The following is a 17,397-nucleotide window of genomic DNA, read 5'->3' as shown; positions in this document are numbered from 1 at the left end:
AGGAGCCAGGCCTGGATGGAGGCCCGACTGATAAAAGCTCTCAACTCCTTGAGATGCCAATAAGGAATAGAGACGAGACCAGATCAGTATAAAGTCTTGCCTTTTAATACCTTTGCAAAGGGAGGGCCTCAATCAAGTGGCTCTCCAGAATAGCTGACAGTCATCATATTTATAGGCTATAGATGCGTCACATACATAATATCAGAAATGCATAGCTAATCAAGAATACATCATTTCGGTGCCTTCCTATCATTGTTTAATTTCTCAGCATCTGTCTATTCTGGTCCACTTCTCTGTTCTCATCCCAAGCTTCCTCTATCCTTGACCTTTGCTCCTACAAGCTGGGAATAACATCTTTAATTACTAAAGAAGCAGATAAGCGGAAAACTCCAGTACTTTTCACAAAGCAAGGAAAGCAAGCATATGTTTCATTTTGCATTATTTGATTTCATTTTAGTACAACATTTTAATTTTAACTCATTGCAACATTGTGATATACTATTATGGCATACTAAAGTTGCTGGACTGGCATGATCTGCAGTCATATGGAGCCTCACCTCTTGGTGCTGAGCAATTTTGTTCATTCCCAGAAAGAATATTTGGAGATATTGCTCCCATGCTAGTGGTTTTATTTTCAGCTTCCTACTGATACTGCAATTTCTTCCTACATTTATGACAACTTACTCCAAACCTTAGCTTTAATTAAAGTGTAAGATGATTTATTTATTTCTAGCATTTGTCAAGTCAATGATTTTAATTGCATTCTGCCTTTCCACATTTAAATTGCATTCAGTGTTGTTGCTGCAGTTTACAACAAATGAAATTTCACCATCTCTACAACAAAAAACCACATCATAACAGAAGCACTGGCCCATAATGCACTCTATGTGGGGCTACCCTTAGGCCTGGTCCAGAGGCTCCATGCGATGCAAACTGCTGTAGCTAGAGTGTTGATGGGGACTGCCTACCATGAGGGATGGAAGGATCTGTTAATTTCGGCTCCTTGTTTATAATTTTTCCAATCAGAAATTCCGTTCTCCACATTTCTAAAGCATCTTGCAATTTTTTTAAAAAAATCCTCATGAAAATTCTTCACCTTGTTAGTGCAAATATCTCCTAATAAACACATTTTTGTATGCAGTTTTGACTAATGTACATCTTTTTGCAATGTCTCCATAATGCATTTTTATGCACATTTCCCCCTGAAACATGCATTTTTGTAAACATTGTTTGATTGGAGACCTACATCACAAAACTTAGGTAACTGCACATTTTGAAGGATGGTTGTGGTTTTGTTCTCCTATTGTTTCAGAAAATGTGAATTTGATAGATTCTGCTTTCAATTCTCTCCCATCCCTACCTATCACCAGCACATAAATCCAGTGCTTAAAAGCTTGCATTGGCTGCCCATATTCTACTAGGCCAAATTCAAGGTTCTTGTATTCATTTACAAGTCTGTTAATAACCTGGGTCTAGGATACCTTGAAAATGGACTGCCTTCAAGTCGATCCTGACTTTTGGCGACCCTATGAATAGGGATTTAATCATAAGCTGTATTCAGAGGGGGTTTACCATTGCCTCCCTGAGGCTAGGCCTCCCCAGCTGGCTAGGGCCTGCTCAGCTTGCCACAGCTTCACAAGCCAGCCCCTTCCTTGTTTGCAATTGCCAGCTGGGGGGCAACTGGGCTCCTTGGGACTATGCAGCTTGCCCACGGCTGCACAGGTGGCAGAGAACGTAACCCCTGAGCCACTCACTGTGGGGGTGATCTTTAGCTGGCCCTTGACACCCAGGAGGCACGAACGGGCATTTGAACTCTCAGACTCTGGACTCCCAGCCAGGCTGTCCTCCCCACTGTGCTATACTAACTGTCTAGGATACCTTAAGGACTGTTGAATGCCTTATATCCCTTCCCGATCATTAAGGTCTTTGGGGGAGTTGGTGTTAGTGGTACTCCACAGCTCAGACGCATGGCTTGTATCCCCCAGGAGTCATGTGTTCAGTATTGTTTGCCCAGTTCTGTGGAACTCCTGAATGAGATCAGATGGGCACACTCCCTGTTGAACATCCTGTTGAACTTAAGTGCTTGATGAAGATTTTTTTATTATTATTATTTCAGCAGACATTTTAAGTAAGCCGTTCTGACTTTATGGTTAATTTTAATGGATATTTATCTTTTTTTGTAACATAGTTGTATATCGCTTATAAACTATGGTATTAAGCAGTATATAAATGGTTAAAAGTTTAAAAATTAATTAAAAAACTATTTCAGACAAATTCAACAATTATTTTATAGCAACTGCTGAATATCAGTTAATAAAATAATTCAAATATAAATGTCAATTAAACAAATGAGTAATACTAGTGATACAAATAGTACATAATTACATTTCAAAGTAATTCATTTCACAAATCAATATAATTCAGTTCAATAACAACTATCACAGCAGACATATGTGTATGTGTATGTGTATACAATATATATATATTGTTACGGTCGGTGACCAGCATAAGGGAAAAGGAAAAAGGGAAGGAAAACATATAAAACATAAAACTATTGGAGGGGGGAAAAGTTATCCCAATATATACAAAAGTAGAATACAATAAAAAGGTATAGAATAAAATCAAATAAGGTTGTTAAAAACATAAATTATAGAATAAAATTTTATATTATGTTATATTAAAACATGATATTATAAAATAGAGTTGTCAAAGACATAATCATGCGATCCTAGCAAAGGACAGGAGTTACAAGATGGCTAGAGTCAGTTCATGGCGAATTTTAATAACTGAAGCACAAAATTTGGCAACACTGCAAGTAGTGTCAGTATTTTGATCAGAGAGGAGTAGAAGGATGTAATATGCATCTGATCGTCCTAAGGTTTCCGATAGGAGTGGTTCAATTAGAATTCTTCATAGATCACGATAAAATGTACAGTATAGAAGGACATGAGTCACTGTTTCCATCTCTCCAGCGTCACAAGGGCACTTACGATCTTGGTAAGGTTTTTTTGGCTCTACGATGTTTTTGAACCTGGAGTGTGAAGAGATAGTTTGCAGGTTTGTTGGGTGTAATGCTCTATCAATTGAGGCATAGATGAAGGACAGGCCCAGATCTTGTTGGCGCTCAATATCAGCAATAAGTTGATTGAGAATCAATCTAGCCATATCATATCCTTGAGAGATAAGATAGCCCAGGGAGAGTCCATATAGTTGGAGCTTTTGAGGCAAAGTTTGTTTCAATACTCACTGCAGACATAAAAAAAACCCTAGATTTTTTTTATCGGGTAAACAGTATGCAATTTTTGTTAAATAAATAAATAAAACATTGCTTCTACAAGCACTTCCAGAGTGTTCAATAAAACATAAAGTATACAATAGCAGAGTGTAGTGCAAATGTTCAGCACTCCAAATCACAGGGAAAGAACTTCCACAGCCATATAAATTTAGTTTTACACAGCAATTCATACAAAATTGTAAATGCTCATTCCAAGTGCTTTCCACTTATCTTCTCCTGTTATACTTGGAAGAGGTTACATTATCTCATATCCCATACCATGGGAATTAGAGAATTTTATGCCTCTCGCTTGCAAACTACTCATCCCCCATTCTCTCCTTGTCACCTTTACTCTTGCCCTTTTCTCTCAGAGGAGGTACTCAAGGAAAAATCTCATCTCACATTCTCTTTTCATCAGAAATCAAAACAGATTGGTTCCCAAAGGGGTGACATCATCTTCTATCAGAGATATTTTATATAGTAGTTCATTGTTGCTTCCATATTGTCTTTTTCTGGTGCGTAGTGTAATTGGGAATGCCAGAATTATCCTTCTTCAAAGCTGTGTAAAACATGGTAACTCAAACTCTACACAGCCATGATGGGATCTGATGATCCTATACCTGGGCAGTGGTACTTAATGAAATGTATGGATGACCAATACAGGTATTACTTTACTTTGCCATGCAGCAGGGAGGGGGAACCTGTGATGGTGCTGGATGACAACTCCCATAATCACGGAGAATTGACCATGCGGGCTGGGGCTGATGGGAGCAGGAGTCCTACAACATCTGGAGGGCACAGCTTCCAAGTACCAATTAACTTTCAAGAGGGGGAGGGGGGGCTAGTCATTGTTGTAGGGAGGACTGACAACATCAGCAACTTTTTGTAAGGTTCTTTGAGCATATAGAAAGATACCTGTCAACATTTGAAATAAGCATACTGCATGTTGGAGGAACAGAGTAATCATTCCCAAGTGATCAAGATTTCTATGTGTTCAGTGGCCAGGTCACTGAGGCAAAAAAGCTACATGCTCAGTAAGCAGAGACATATGTTCAGCTGTCGTACAGTTCATTGCGCCTGTGTAATGAGAGAACAACCAAATGATCAGGCATTATTTGGTGGAGATATATGTCATTCAGGGTGCCTATAAATGAAGAGAAGGTGGAGAATGACGTTCCAGATGCTGCTGAAGACATTTAGGATGAAAGAACTAAACATTAAGAGCATATTACATTTTGTTGGAGGGGCAATAATTTTTTGAGGGGAGGCAATTGCTATCATGCCCTGCTTATGGTCTTTTAATTTTTTAAAATTATTTGATTTATACCCCGCCCTTCCTCCCAGCAGAGGGGAAGGATATGGCTGGCACTGTAAGAAGAAGGATGCTGGATTAGATGGATCTCTGTTTGATTCAACAGGACAATTATTTTGATTTTTATGAGGGTCTCTCACTGTTTGCACACATGTGAAGAAATGCTCTGTAGCTGTAACTCTGCAGAAATCCTTGTTTAAATCATAAGATTAGCAGGAAGGTGGATTTACATTCTCATTTTCATCCTCATGCCTGGGTGTATATGTAACTTGAAACAAATGGGTTGGATCCAAACTTAAGACATGCTTGGAGTAGCATCAGTAAGTCTGGATCTAACCTAATAGGCAGTCACTGAAACATATTATTGGCCTCCACAATTACTACCATAGAAATATGAGATAGTGTGGAGCAATAGTTCTCAAATCACTACCAGGGCCTTAGGGAAAAATGCTAGTTGACAGTGCCAGTGAGCCATTAGATTTCTCTCTTGGAGCTAAGCCCTACTATCTCCTCACCAAGCATCTTTGGATCTCTTTGGCCTTTAGCAGTAGGAGAGGGGGGTAGACTGACCACAACAGTCATGATCCTCAGGGACTTTCCCCTACCATCTTTTGCCCTGTGAGTATCAGCAAGTACCTGAGAGGAGAGATTTTAAAATAAATGATAATTTAGGATAGGGACCAATAGGTGAGCCACCATAGGGTATAGTGTCCAGTACTTTTGATTATGGAGATGCATTCATCTTGTGGAAGATTACAGTTCAAAATAACTTTATAGGTTTTCTAGGCTTAGAGCTGGTGGCTATTGGGCAAGTGTGGAGACTTGCAATATGGTCTGATGCTATGGTCTGTGTAGTAAATGCTTCTAAATATGATGGGCTGGGTAGTGAATGCTCACCAAAAAGTTTGTTTTCAGTAGCATTTGTGTAATTATAATTTTAAGAACATCAGAAGAGCCTCCTGGATCAGGCTAATGACCCATCTTGTCCAGCATCCTGTCCTCACAGTAGCCATCCAGATACCTATTTTGCACAACAGGCCTAACCTGCATGAAATTGCCACAAAAGTAATGTGACTAAGTGTTCAAACAGTTGGTCCTTACACTAATAGCTGTGTTTAATCCACCTTCCCAAGTTCTGGGTGACTAGTGGAGGAGTATTTGGGAACAGCCACATACTAACATAACCTGAAAAGAATGTGTATAAACTATGTAGCAAGGCTGTGTGATTGCACTTCCTACCAGAAACTTCAGTGCTTTAGCTCAAAATTCTTACGAAAACAATGCAAATCCAACACAGAAGGTAGGCCCTCTTTTGAGTCCTGTGAATTACTCCCAGGTAAATGAGTATAGGATTGCAACCGTAATTAGACCTGAAGATTCAGACCTATAATAAGCTTTGTGTGTCTGAATCTCAGTTTATTGAATTCAGAGAGGCTTAAACAGATAGGAATGAGGCTAGGGCTAAGAAAGTGTGACAACATGAACGTCAACATGAATTCCACTTGTGGAGGAGGTGGGTAGGTTTTTGTTGTGTGAGAAAACTGCAAACCCCTCCAGATGTTCTTTTTATTGTGCAATCATAGATTACTGTATTCACTAATAGGCAAAAAAACCCTTGCAGTTTAAGAATGTACCTATAGCCTACAGATATTTACATCAAACTTTAAAAAGCAGGGAAATTGGGCAGCTATAGTGAATGCACTAGGGGAGCAGGAGACCTGTCTGCCTCTCTGAGGTATGTACTGCCCTACAAATTTGTCGAAAAGAAGAACACAATTTGGGTTGGGCTTTCACAGTCCAATCCACTTTCTGTGTAGCTTGGAAGAATTTGGTAACGTGCCTCGGAGCATATGGTGAGCGGTGGCAACACCTGCAATCAGCTCAAATAATAGAAACAAGACATGTGCTGTGCTGATCTTGTTTTAGCAGGGAGGAAGCAACATTATTAAGACAGTTGACATAGTTCAGATAGTCACTTTATGTATGTCTGATTTACTTTGCAATTTTAGTGAAGTTTCCTATAGTAAATCACTCTCTTTTGCTTCTGTTTCTGTGAATATGTGAAGTACAGCAACACTGCAAAATTTACATTAAAAAAACTCCAAAAATAATTGTGGAATACGGCACTGACTATTCTGCAGAATAGTCTCCAGTGGACATCAGGAGTGTCTCAGTTTCCACAAGATAAAACAGTGGGAGGTGAAATATATTCTAGCAAAATGGGGGATATTTTCAATTTAACATTGCAGAATGTGAAAAATCCACGCTGCCTATACTATACAGCCACTCTTGTGGCTGTATAATTTGTGCTTGTGGCAGTGGTTATATACAGTTCTGCTTTTAATAATGTTTGTGCCTGAACAAGTTTTGTAGTGGACATACTGCTTCATTTCTAATTAGTGCATGCCCTGTAACTTCCTGGTTAATTTTGTTGTTATACTTTTGTTGCATTATAATGCAAGAGTGTCCCTACAGATGGCAATAATACAGTTAACAATGGAGAAGCATTGCAGAACAATTAATAAAATGGAATGATGTCTGAATAATAGCCCATCTGTCTCAGGGATCCCTCCTGACAGGGTAGTTTTGTTTTGTTTTTGGTGTGTGTTTTTTGCAGGTGTATTCTGCAGCATGTTTCTGGGTGCTTCGAGATTGTTGCTATTTTTGAATGGGATTCACTTGCATACCAGCAAATGCAGGTTGCACAATTAAAGCTGATGTGGAGCTCTTGCACATCAATCCTACTTCCCAAAAAGATCAGTCTTGCAGTAAGAAAAGCGGTGGGGAAAATGCAGTGTAAAGGTTTGGGATAACACTTGCTTTGACACATTGTTGTCTACAGGGGTGTAGTCGTCTAGGGTCACGGTGGGTCATAGACCCATTACTTTTTTGGGAGCAGGGTCCTAGCCTGTATGAGCCAATCAGCATGAAAATGGAGCGTGTTAGCCACTGAGAAGAGTCCTTGTCCTTTTGTGCTGATTGGAGCCAATCAGAGTGGAAGGAGGTGGGTCAGCCACTGAGAAGACTCTTCTCAGTAGCTAATACACAGCCTTCCCTTTCATGCTGATTGGCTCCTAGGGATGTCTGTTGTAGTGGAGTGTGAACTTTTAAGATGACAAGGAGAGCAAGGGAGACGGGAAATTGGAAAAGTGGGCACAACTGTGAGGGAGTGTGGTGTGACTATCATGAAAGGACCCTGCACTTCTCAGTTTGCCACTACGCTACTGGTTGTCTATAGGTTCCCGCAAACAAATCCAACGGAATGATCATTATAGCCAACCTGGGGTAGAAACACATTAACTATTCTGCAGGTTCCAGTGCGTCTCCACTGCTCTCTTCTGAAAACTGGGGCACAACACCCTAGTCAAACTCCTCCCCTTTTTACTGTAAAACCTGGCGGGAACAACTTGAGAGCTTTTTAAAATAAAATTAAGCTTCAAAGAGATTTTGCAACTGATCAGCAGATCAACCCATTCCCCCACCAGGTGTGTCTAATGGAAACACTTTGATTTGATTAGTGTGTTTCTACCCTGGTCTAATCTCCCTGTAAACAACTCAGGATGTAAGCTTAATAAAATAAACGTGTCCACTGGAAGCGCGTATTGCTAAACAACTGAGGTATGCATGATCCAACTCTTAATGCTGCCAGAGATCAAATCACAGGAACAGTGCTACGCATGAAGGAAAAACAAAAAACTAATCATGACAGTGGCTAGAGATGTGAAGGCCAGAAAAGTTCGTGGGGGGAATACTTTTTTTCTCTGAAAAACTGAGTGGGGGAATTGGAAAAAATCCAGGAAAAAAACACACGGTTTTTCCCGGGCCTTCATATTCCTAAACTGCAGCATTAAAGGCAGGAAAAAGCAAGCTTTGGAGGAGCAGGCAGTCTCCCTACTCCGAGTCACGGGTAAAGGAAGGAAGGTTCAGGGACGCTTGCGCACTAGAAGACAGCTAGCGTACTAGAGGCCTCAGATAAGAAAACACCGACAAAATGTAGAGGACATAGAGATAGGAAAAGATTAGAGTGAGTAGTGATGGAACTTTCTGGTTCATTTTGACTTTTAATTATCCCCATACTATAGATCGAGAAAGGGGTGGCGCCTACGACAACAGCCTTGAGATTTAGTCCATTGATAATATTGCCGGTTAAAAATGGGACTAAGGCTAGTTTGGATTTCCAAACATGGTTATAGCAAAGGCATGCTTGCTTAAATAATCCCCTCCCCTCTCAGAGTTCAATTGTGTTTATATAAGCGGTTACGTTAGGGAGACAAAATGCCGTCCAAAGCCAACCCGAAAGCTTGAAAGCGGGTACAGTTCTACCCATATCAGTTTACAGCCTCTGATTTCAAGCCAGAGAACGCCGTTTGGGGTTCCGAAGCGGTGGCGGCCATGGGACTTTCAAGCGGCGCTGCTGTTTTGAGGCTTGGCAGCGCGTGGCTGAGGAAGATGTGGCGGTTTCCGCATCCCCAGCACAACCAGCAAAAGCCAGGCAAGGTCCGAGCGACGCTGAGGTGAGTTTAGAAAGAAAGAAAAGGCCTGGCGGAAGCTTTTTCCTTTGCGGGCGTGATGGTTGCTGGGCAGAGTTTTGGAGCCCAACGTGCCCCTCTCTGCCCTTGTCTGAATACAAGAACAGAAGCCCCCCTCCTCGCCCCGACTCTATTCCAGCGTGCCTCTGGCTCGCCATTTCATTTCCCGTCTTCGCCTGCCTCTGGATAGGATGGAGCAGAGAGAGCGGGTTACTGTGCCCGCCGAGATTTAGGTTCCTCTCTCTTGCCTTCCTTCTTTCAAAGGCAGGCGTGCAGGATGAAAAATGCCCTGAATGTTCAACCTGATTAAAAACACCAGGAGGAGCGGGGGGAGGCGACATTGTTGTGTTGCTGCTGCTGTGACGAAGCACCACCAGGGTCCTGGGGATGGCCTGCTGGCACGTCATCAGTCTGGGCAATGCTTGGGTGGGAGACCACCCGAGACCCTCCCATGTAAGCCGCTTTGCGTTCCAGGATAACTGTAAATGTGCTTAATAATCGTGTCACCTTTTTAAAATTGTGGCATACGTGTTGCTGGACTAGAGCCAGGACACGGCCACCTCAGAGCCTGCTCCACCTAGATCTTTCCCCCTCTGCCAAATATGCCCAGGACCATGTGCCAAATATGCCCAGGACCATGAACCACCTACTGCCCTTTGGGACCAATACTTTTTATTTTTAAATATATATATATAATCTTACTACAATTTTGTTTAATGCATTTTACTTGTAAGCTGCCCTGGAAAGATTTGTATCCCCAAAGGTGGGATGTAAACCAGTGAAATCAAACAGTATGAAGTGGATTTATATGAAATAAATCAACATGAACTGGATCTAGTAAGTGTGTATGGCACACTACAGGAATACCCCGCATTAACATACGCAATGGGACCGGAGCGTGTATGTAAAGTGAAAATGTACTTAAAGTGAAGCACTACTTTTTTTCCACTTATCGATGCATGTACTGCACTGCAATCGTCATATGCGGGCATAACTGATGTAAATAACACATTTATAACTAAAATAAACATAAAATAAAATAAACCCTTTATGAAAAAGGGTAAGCTTACCTTTAATGTCAGCTGGCAGATAAGAAATGGATGAACGAAAATTTACATGCAGGAAGGATGAAGGAGAGGGCACCTTCATCAGACAGTTTAATCATTTTAAGCTTCATATCTAAAGTAATAGATTTACGACTTTTCTTTGTATCTGTCATTATGTACTGTAATACTGTACAGTACTGTACTACTGTACTGTACTGAAGGCAAGGAAAAACAATACCAATACACACACACGCTATTGGTAGTCACAAGCCAGCAGTGGCAAAAGCCAGAACTAATGATGGGCAGAGACAAAGAGAAAAGTATTCAATTAAAGCAGGAAAGAAAGATGGGACAATGGAGAGGTATAAAATGAAATCGGGGATCTAAAGATTTTTTTTATTTTTTTTATCACAATCAATTAAAGCAGGAAAGGAAGATGGGACAATGGAGAGGTATAAAATGGGACAATGGAGAGGTATAAAATGAAATTGGGATCTACAGTACTGTAAAGAGCACGAGGTGTCCCCCCCACACACACACACACACTGCCGTCACCGACTTAGGCCGGGGCAGGCAGAGCTCCGATCACTCTGTACTGTACACAGTAAAGCACAGTACTGTACTGTAGTAATTTAAAGAATTTAAACAATTTAAAGAAGATCTGTAAACGAGAACCTTCAGGTCAGGTCAGCAGTCGCTCAGAGTCGCTCTGATCGCTACAGAAGACGACGCTTCGCAACGCATGTGGCACGTGGAACGCAAGTTTGGGCGTTCCATCAGTGTCCATAATTGCAAAGCGCGCATACATTGAGTGGGGTATGGTGGAGTATGGAGTATGTCCGTAATCGCAAGGGTCCGTTAAATGAAGGTACGTAAATCGGGGTATTCCTGTAATCTGATTAGCCTTTAAAGTGGCACTGGATTTATGGTCTGAAAAAGTTAACTGCTCTGATTCTCAATAATCAAAGGGACTATGGCAGTAATGTGGAACCTCATGCCTGTACGCCTCATGAAGCCCTATAGGAGCTCTAATTTGGCCCATGAGACCATTTCCCCAAGCTGTGTCCACCTGCTGTCACTTACAACAACAGGTGTTTAGCAAGTAAAGCTATGGCTACAGAGGAACAGTGGAAATTTAAAATGTGCTCCTACTTATTCCTTGACAAATGGGATTTGTATTCGGTGTATTTTAAATTTTGGTGCCTGATGCAAGCCCCATTGGGATTGGTTCTACTTGGGGGCTCCCAATTAGAGTTCCTGAGGGGACCTAGCCCCTGCTAGCGAGATAGACCTTGAGAGGTCTTGCCTTAACTGGTATTTCCATTTTTACATTGTGTTTCCAATTCATGGCGTTCAGTAATACACCAGTGGCTTTTCCAAGAGTGAATATGGCAAGTTACAGGCAGCAGCCAGCAAACTCTTGCCTAGGATTGCACTGTGGGTTGTTACAAGTAGGGCTGTCATCTGATACAAAGGAACCTTAATTGATTGCAGCAGAGTAATCTTTTGGAGGTTGTGTGTTGGTGAAGAGTCCATGGTGAAGGAACCGCCACTTCCTAAGCTGGTTTGTCCTATCCAAGGCAGAAGGTGAAGGAGTTTTTTCCTCTCCATCTTTCCATCAAATTTATTATAAAGTTTCTGTTTCAGTGGGAACTAGTGTTAGTGTTTGTCTCCCTTGTTTCATGGGGATTTGTCCCTAACTCCATTGGAGTGATGGTGGCATAGCTTTGTGCTGTCACAACAAGGAGACCTCTGGGGGTAGACCTCTTTCTCCATCTCTGGAGAAAGAAGTCTCTCCATGATTCCAGTGGCCTATCAGTCACTCTTTCCAGGGGTATAGGTGTTTTAGTAGTTCAGTTGCACTTCCTAGACAAGTAAACCAATAATAGTTCTGGAGCAAAATGTTTAATTTTCTGGCATGATGCACCCATGTTTCTAAGCATGTGTGTGATAAACAAGAGGGGATGCCTCTTGAAGATGCTGCTTGCCATCTCTGATTTTTATAATTGCTTGTGTTGTCAGGGCTTTTAGTTATTTTTACATTTATCTGATCGGGGTAACTTCTGAGGGCCACATGTCAGGTAGGTGGGGCTGGTAGCAAAAGTGGGTGAAGCAACTGATGAGACTTTTATCTTTGTAAAGTCAGTTGTTCATGGAGAATAAAGTTATGTTTTACCTCTGCTGTTGGAGTCAGTACGCCTCTGAAAACTTACTTACTTACTGCATTTATATACCACCCCATAGCCGAAGCTGTCTGGGTGGTTTACAACAATTAAAAACATAAAAAATATACACATTTAAAAACACATTTTTAAAAAGCAATTTAAAAACACATGCTGAAATGCCTGGGAGAAGAGGAAAGTCTTGACCTGGCGCCGAAAAGATAACAGTGTTGGCACCAGGTACATCTGGTCAGGGAGATCATTCCATAATTTGGGGGCCACCACTGAGAAGGCCCTCTCCCTTGTTGCCAGACTCCCAGCTTCCCTCGGAGTAGGCACCCGGAGGAGGGCCTTGGATGTTGAGCGTAGTGTATGGGTGGGTTCATGTCGGGAGAGGTGTTCCATCAGGTATTGTGGTCCTAAGCTGTGTAAGGCTTTATAGGTTAAAACCAGCACCTTCAATTGAGCTCGGAAACATACAGGCAGCCAATGCAAGCTGGCCAGAATCAGTTTTATATGTTTGAACCGTCTGGTCCCTGTTACCAATCTGACCGCTGCATTTTGCACAAGCTGCATTTTCCGAACCATCTTCAAAGGCAGCCTCACGTAGAGCGCATTGTAGTAATCTAACTTGGAGGTTACCAGAGCATGGACAACTAAAGCCAGGTTATCCCTGTCCAGATAGGGGCATAGCTGGGACCAACCAAAGTTGGTAGAAGGCACTCTGTGCCACCGAGGCAACCTGAGCCTCAAGTGACAAAGATGGTTCTAGGACAGCCTTTCCCAACTAGTGGGCCACCAGATGTTGTTGGACCACAATTCCCATCTGTCCTGACCATTGGCATTGCTGGCTGAGGCTGATGGGAGTTGTGGTCCAACAACATCTGGTGGCCCACTAGTTGGGAAAGGCTGTTCTAGGAGAATCCCCAAGCTACGAACCTGCTCCTTCAGGGGGAGTACAACCCCATCCAGGACAGGGTGGACATCCACCATCCGGTCAGAAGAAGCACCCACTAGCAGCATCTCAGTCTTGTTTGGATTGAGCCTCAGTTTATTAGCCCTCATCCAGTCCATTTTCGCAGCCAGGCACCGGTTCAGCACATTGACAACCTCACCTGAAGAAGATGAAAAGGAGAAATAGAACTGCATGTCATCAGCATACTGATGGCAACACACTCCAAAGCTACAGATGACTGCACCCAACGGTTTCATGTGGATGTTGAACAGCATGGGGGACAGAACTGATCCCTGCTGAACCTCATACTGGAGAGTCCAGGGTGCCGAGCAATGTTCCCCAAGCACCACCTTCTGGAGCCGACCCGTCAAGTAGGAGCAGAACCACCGCCATGCAGTCCCTCCCACTCCCAACTCAGCCAGTCTTCCCAGGATACCATGGTGGATGGTATCAAAAGCTGCTGAGAGATCAAGGAGAATCAACAGAGTCATACAACCCCTGTCTCTCTCCCAACAGAGGTCATCATACAGAGCAACCAAGGCTGTTTTCGTGCCAAAACTAGGCCTGAAACCCGACTGAAATGAATCCAGATAATTGGTCTCATCCAAGAGTGTCTGGAGCTGGCCTGCCACCACTTGTTCAAGGACCTTGCCCAGGAATGGAACATTTGCTACCGGCCTATAGATATTAAGATTTTCTAGTTCCAGGGAGGGTCTCTTCAGGAGTGGTCTCACTACCACCTCTTTCAGGCAGCCAGGGACTACCCCCTCTCGCATAGAGGCATTAATCACTTCCCTGGCCCAGCCGGCTGTTCCATTCCTGCTAGCTTTTATTAGCTAAGAAGGGCAAGGATCCAGCACAGAAGTGGTTGCACGAACCTATCCAAACACCTTGTCAACATCCTCAAGCTGTACCAACTGAAACTCATACGGGATAAGGCTGTGCTCTGGATACCCCGCTTGATTCACCTGCTATAACACTGGATTCTTAAGTCCTGGCGGATGGTAAAGATTTTATCCTGGAAGTGCCAGCAAATTCATTACAGCGGGCCTCAGATGGTTCTACCATGTCCCTGGGGCCAGAGTGTAATAGCCCCCAGACAATTCTGAAGAGCTCCGCTGGGTGGCAGATTGATGATTTGATACTGACAGCAAAATATTGTTTTTTGCTGCCCTCACTGCCCCTAAATGCAGCTTACCATAGGCACTTGGAAATGGAAATGGACTGCCTTCAAGTCGATTCTGACTTATGGCGACCCTATTTTATTTATTTTATTTATTTATTTTCATTTCTAGACCGCCCATAGCTAATAGCTCTCTGGGCGGTGTACAAAATGAGATTAAGATACAATATAGAATAAAATCAGTAACAGAAAGGAACGCATTAAACTAAAACATTAAACATAAAACATTGAACATTAAAATGCCTGGGAGTACAGCCAGGTCTTAACCTGGCGCCTAAAAGAAAGAACCGTAGGCGCCAGGCGTATTTCCTCCGGTAAGCTATTCAGAGGTGGTTTACCATTGCATTCCTCTCAGGCTGAGAGGCAGTGACTGGCCCAAGGTCACCCAGTGAGCTTCATGGCTGTGTGGGGATTCGAACCCTGGTATCCCAGATCATAGTCCAACACTCTAACCACTACGCCACACTGGTGTGTAATTGCATCCACCAGGAGTTCATCTCCATCTGCACTCGAGCTGTCTCCTATATTATTTCATTGCTCTCAGCTCTGGGGTATACCATGGAGCCGTACAAGCTCTACACAGGAGAGGGCGCTCAGGAGCAATCATGTCAACCACCCGGGTCATTTCTGTATTCCACAGTTCAACCAGGGTTTTGACAGGAGCGCCAGCCCTATCAGCCGGAAAACTCACCAGAGCCCTCTGGAAACCATCCGGATCAATTAGTCTCTTGGGGTGGACCAACTTAACAGGTCCCCCACCCTTGCAGAGGGGAAAAGCTGCTGTAAGTCTAAACTTCAGCAAGCAGCGATCTGTCCCTGACAGAGGGACTGGTGTAAGGCCCCCCACATTCATCACATTTCCATGTCCAGTTGCAAAAACCAAGTCTAGAGTATGCCCTGCTACATGTGTTGGGCCAATGGCATATTGGGACAGTCCCATGGTTGTCATGGAGACCATGAAATCCTGAACCACCCCGGATAAGGTGGCTTCAGCATGGATGTTGATATCCCCCAGAACCAACAGTCTGGGGGATCTCAACAGTACACCTGAGACCACCTCTGTCAGCTCAGCTAGGGAGTCTGTTGGGCAGTGGAGTGGGCGGTACACCAAGAGAATCCCCAGTCCTGCTGACCCAACAGAAGGTGCAAGTGTTGTTGTGCGTGTAGCGTGTGTGTGTGTGATCCATAAAGCAGTGCCAATGCAGATCGGTTAGAAATGCTCCAGACCAGGCAAAGTATTCTTTAAGAGTCTTTTACTGACATTAAGTTCTATGAAACACAGTTCTCTCTCCATACAAAATCCCCCACACCAGAACTGGCCGTGCGCTCAGCTCTTTGTCGAGATGGTTGCCCTTGTCAACCAGCTGCTGGCCTTGGGCAGCCTGGCAACAACTTCTGCTCTGTTTAACCCGTTTGCTTCAGGTTTTGCTCTTCCTCTCATGTATCTCTTTCTGTGAGAAACACATAAGTCACAGTAGCCCAACAGCAAGCACTCCAGACCAGTAGTCACATGGACAGGGTGCTTGCAGAGGGAGATGGAGCTCCTATAGACCACAGCTACCCCCCTCTCCCTGACCCTCAGGTCTACCCTGATGCTGAACCAGGTACCCTGGCGGACATAGCTAGGAGAGACTGACTCCCCCCTGCTCACCCACCCAGGTCTCAGTTATACATGCCAGATCAGCTGCCTCATCCACAATTAAATCACGAATGAGGGAGATCTTGTTATGCACCGATCTGGCGTTTAGGAGCAGCATCTGGAGGTCTGAGCGCTGGCTGATAGGGCAACCAACAAACCTGCGGGTATGGGGAGGACCGGAGCAAGGCACAGTCATTAACTGCCTGGGCTGTGTTCCCCTTACCTGGCAAGTATTCCTCACAACGCCATATCTCCCTGTATTTATTTTATTTATTTATTTATTTAAGAAGTTTATATCCTGCTTCAGTTCCAAAGAATTCTAAGCAGCAAAAACAATAACATGATATAAGCACCTTATACAATATACAGTATATAAAATCAATTATCTCTCACATTATAAATTAAACGCTAACCGAAATAAAAAGGTCTTAACTTGGCGGCGAAAACTAGTCAAAGAAGGGGAAAAACGAATTTCCTGCGGAAGAGAATTCCAAAGGGTTGGAGCTACCACTGAAAAAGATTTGTTCCTAATGCCAATCCGATGAATTTGTGAGAAAGGAGGAATATTAAGGCTAATGAAGATCTTAGAGGACGAGTAGGCTCATAAAACAAAATACAATTAGATAGATAGATAGGGCCTGAACCAGATAACGCTCTAAACGTTAGCCATCACTACACTAATTGGGGCCTCCTCAAGCCTCCCCACTTGGTTCTGAGTCCTCTCTCCCAGGCACATGACTCAAGACCCGCAAAAAGCCAGGCAATCTGCAAAGTAGGAGCCACCTCAGCCAGCCAGCTTATGTATCTCCTCCAGGGAAGGGACAGGTGGATGATATCAGCAACAGCTGGCTGAGTACCTGGGGGCCTGGTCCTGCAAGGTGTGACACCTACAGAAGTCCAACAGGGAGAGGGCAGTGGTGGTAGCCCAGCAGCAGCAAGCAAGCAGGCAGGCAGGCAGGCAGCAGCAAACAGCTCTCCTTCTTCCCTGGGCGATGGTGGGCCCCTTCCTCCTGCAGGCACTGGGTCTACTAATTGCTGGGAATCAAATGGGGAGGGTGCCATTGCACTTGGGTCCTGTTTGCAGGCTTCCCATAAATCTCCAGTTGGCTACTGTGAGAGCAGGATGCTGGACTAGATGGGCCTTTGGCCTAATCCAAGAGGGCTGTTCTTGTGTCCTTATGTACATTCCAGCCATATAACAGTCAGAGGTTTAAATACACACCTACCTCCATCCAGGCAAGCATGAGGCATTATCACAGTTCAGGGACACATTCTAACCATTTAATTGATTAAATAT

At 43.5% G+C, this 17,397-nt stretch overlaps 1 protein-coding gene across 4 annotated transcripts in view; it reads left to right on the top strand.

The window, feature by feature from the left end:
* TMEM19 (transmembrane protein 19) overlaps positions 1-17,397 on the top strand; it is a 48,871-nt gene that overhangs the window by 21,358 nt on the left and 10,116 nt on the right. Inside the window, exon 1 of one of the 4 annotated variants that reach the window (XM_061639740.1) lies at positions 8,939-9,100. The exons of the other annotated variants lie outside the window; for them this stretch is intronic. The gene's annotated coding sequence lies outside the window, so the exon portion shown is untranslated. Of the gene's footprint in view, positions 1-8,938; positions 9,101-17,397 lie in introns of those variants that run through there. 4 annotated transcript variants of the gene reach the window in all.

The sequence above is a fragment of the Rhineura floridana genome, chromosome 8 (genome assembly GCF_030035675.1).
Source record: "Rhineura floridana isolate rRhiFlo1 chromosome 8, rRhiFlo1.hap2, whole genome shotgun sequence".
In the NCBI taxonomy this organism is placed as follows: domain Eukaryota; kingdom Metazoa; phylum Chordata; class Lepidosauria; order Squamata; family Rhineuridae; genus Rhineura; species Rhineura floridana.
This window is presented reverse-complemented; position numbering and strand designations above follow the sequence as displayed.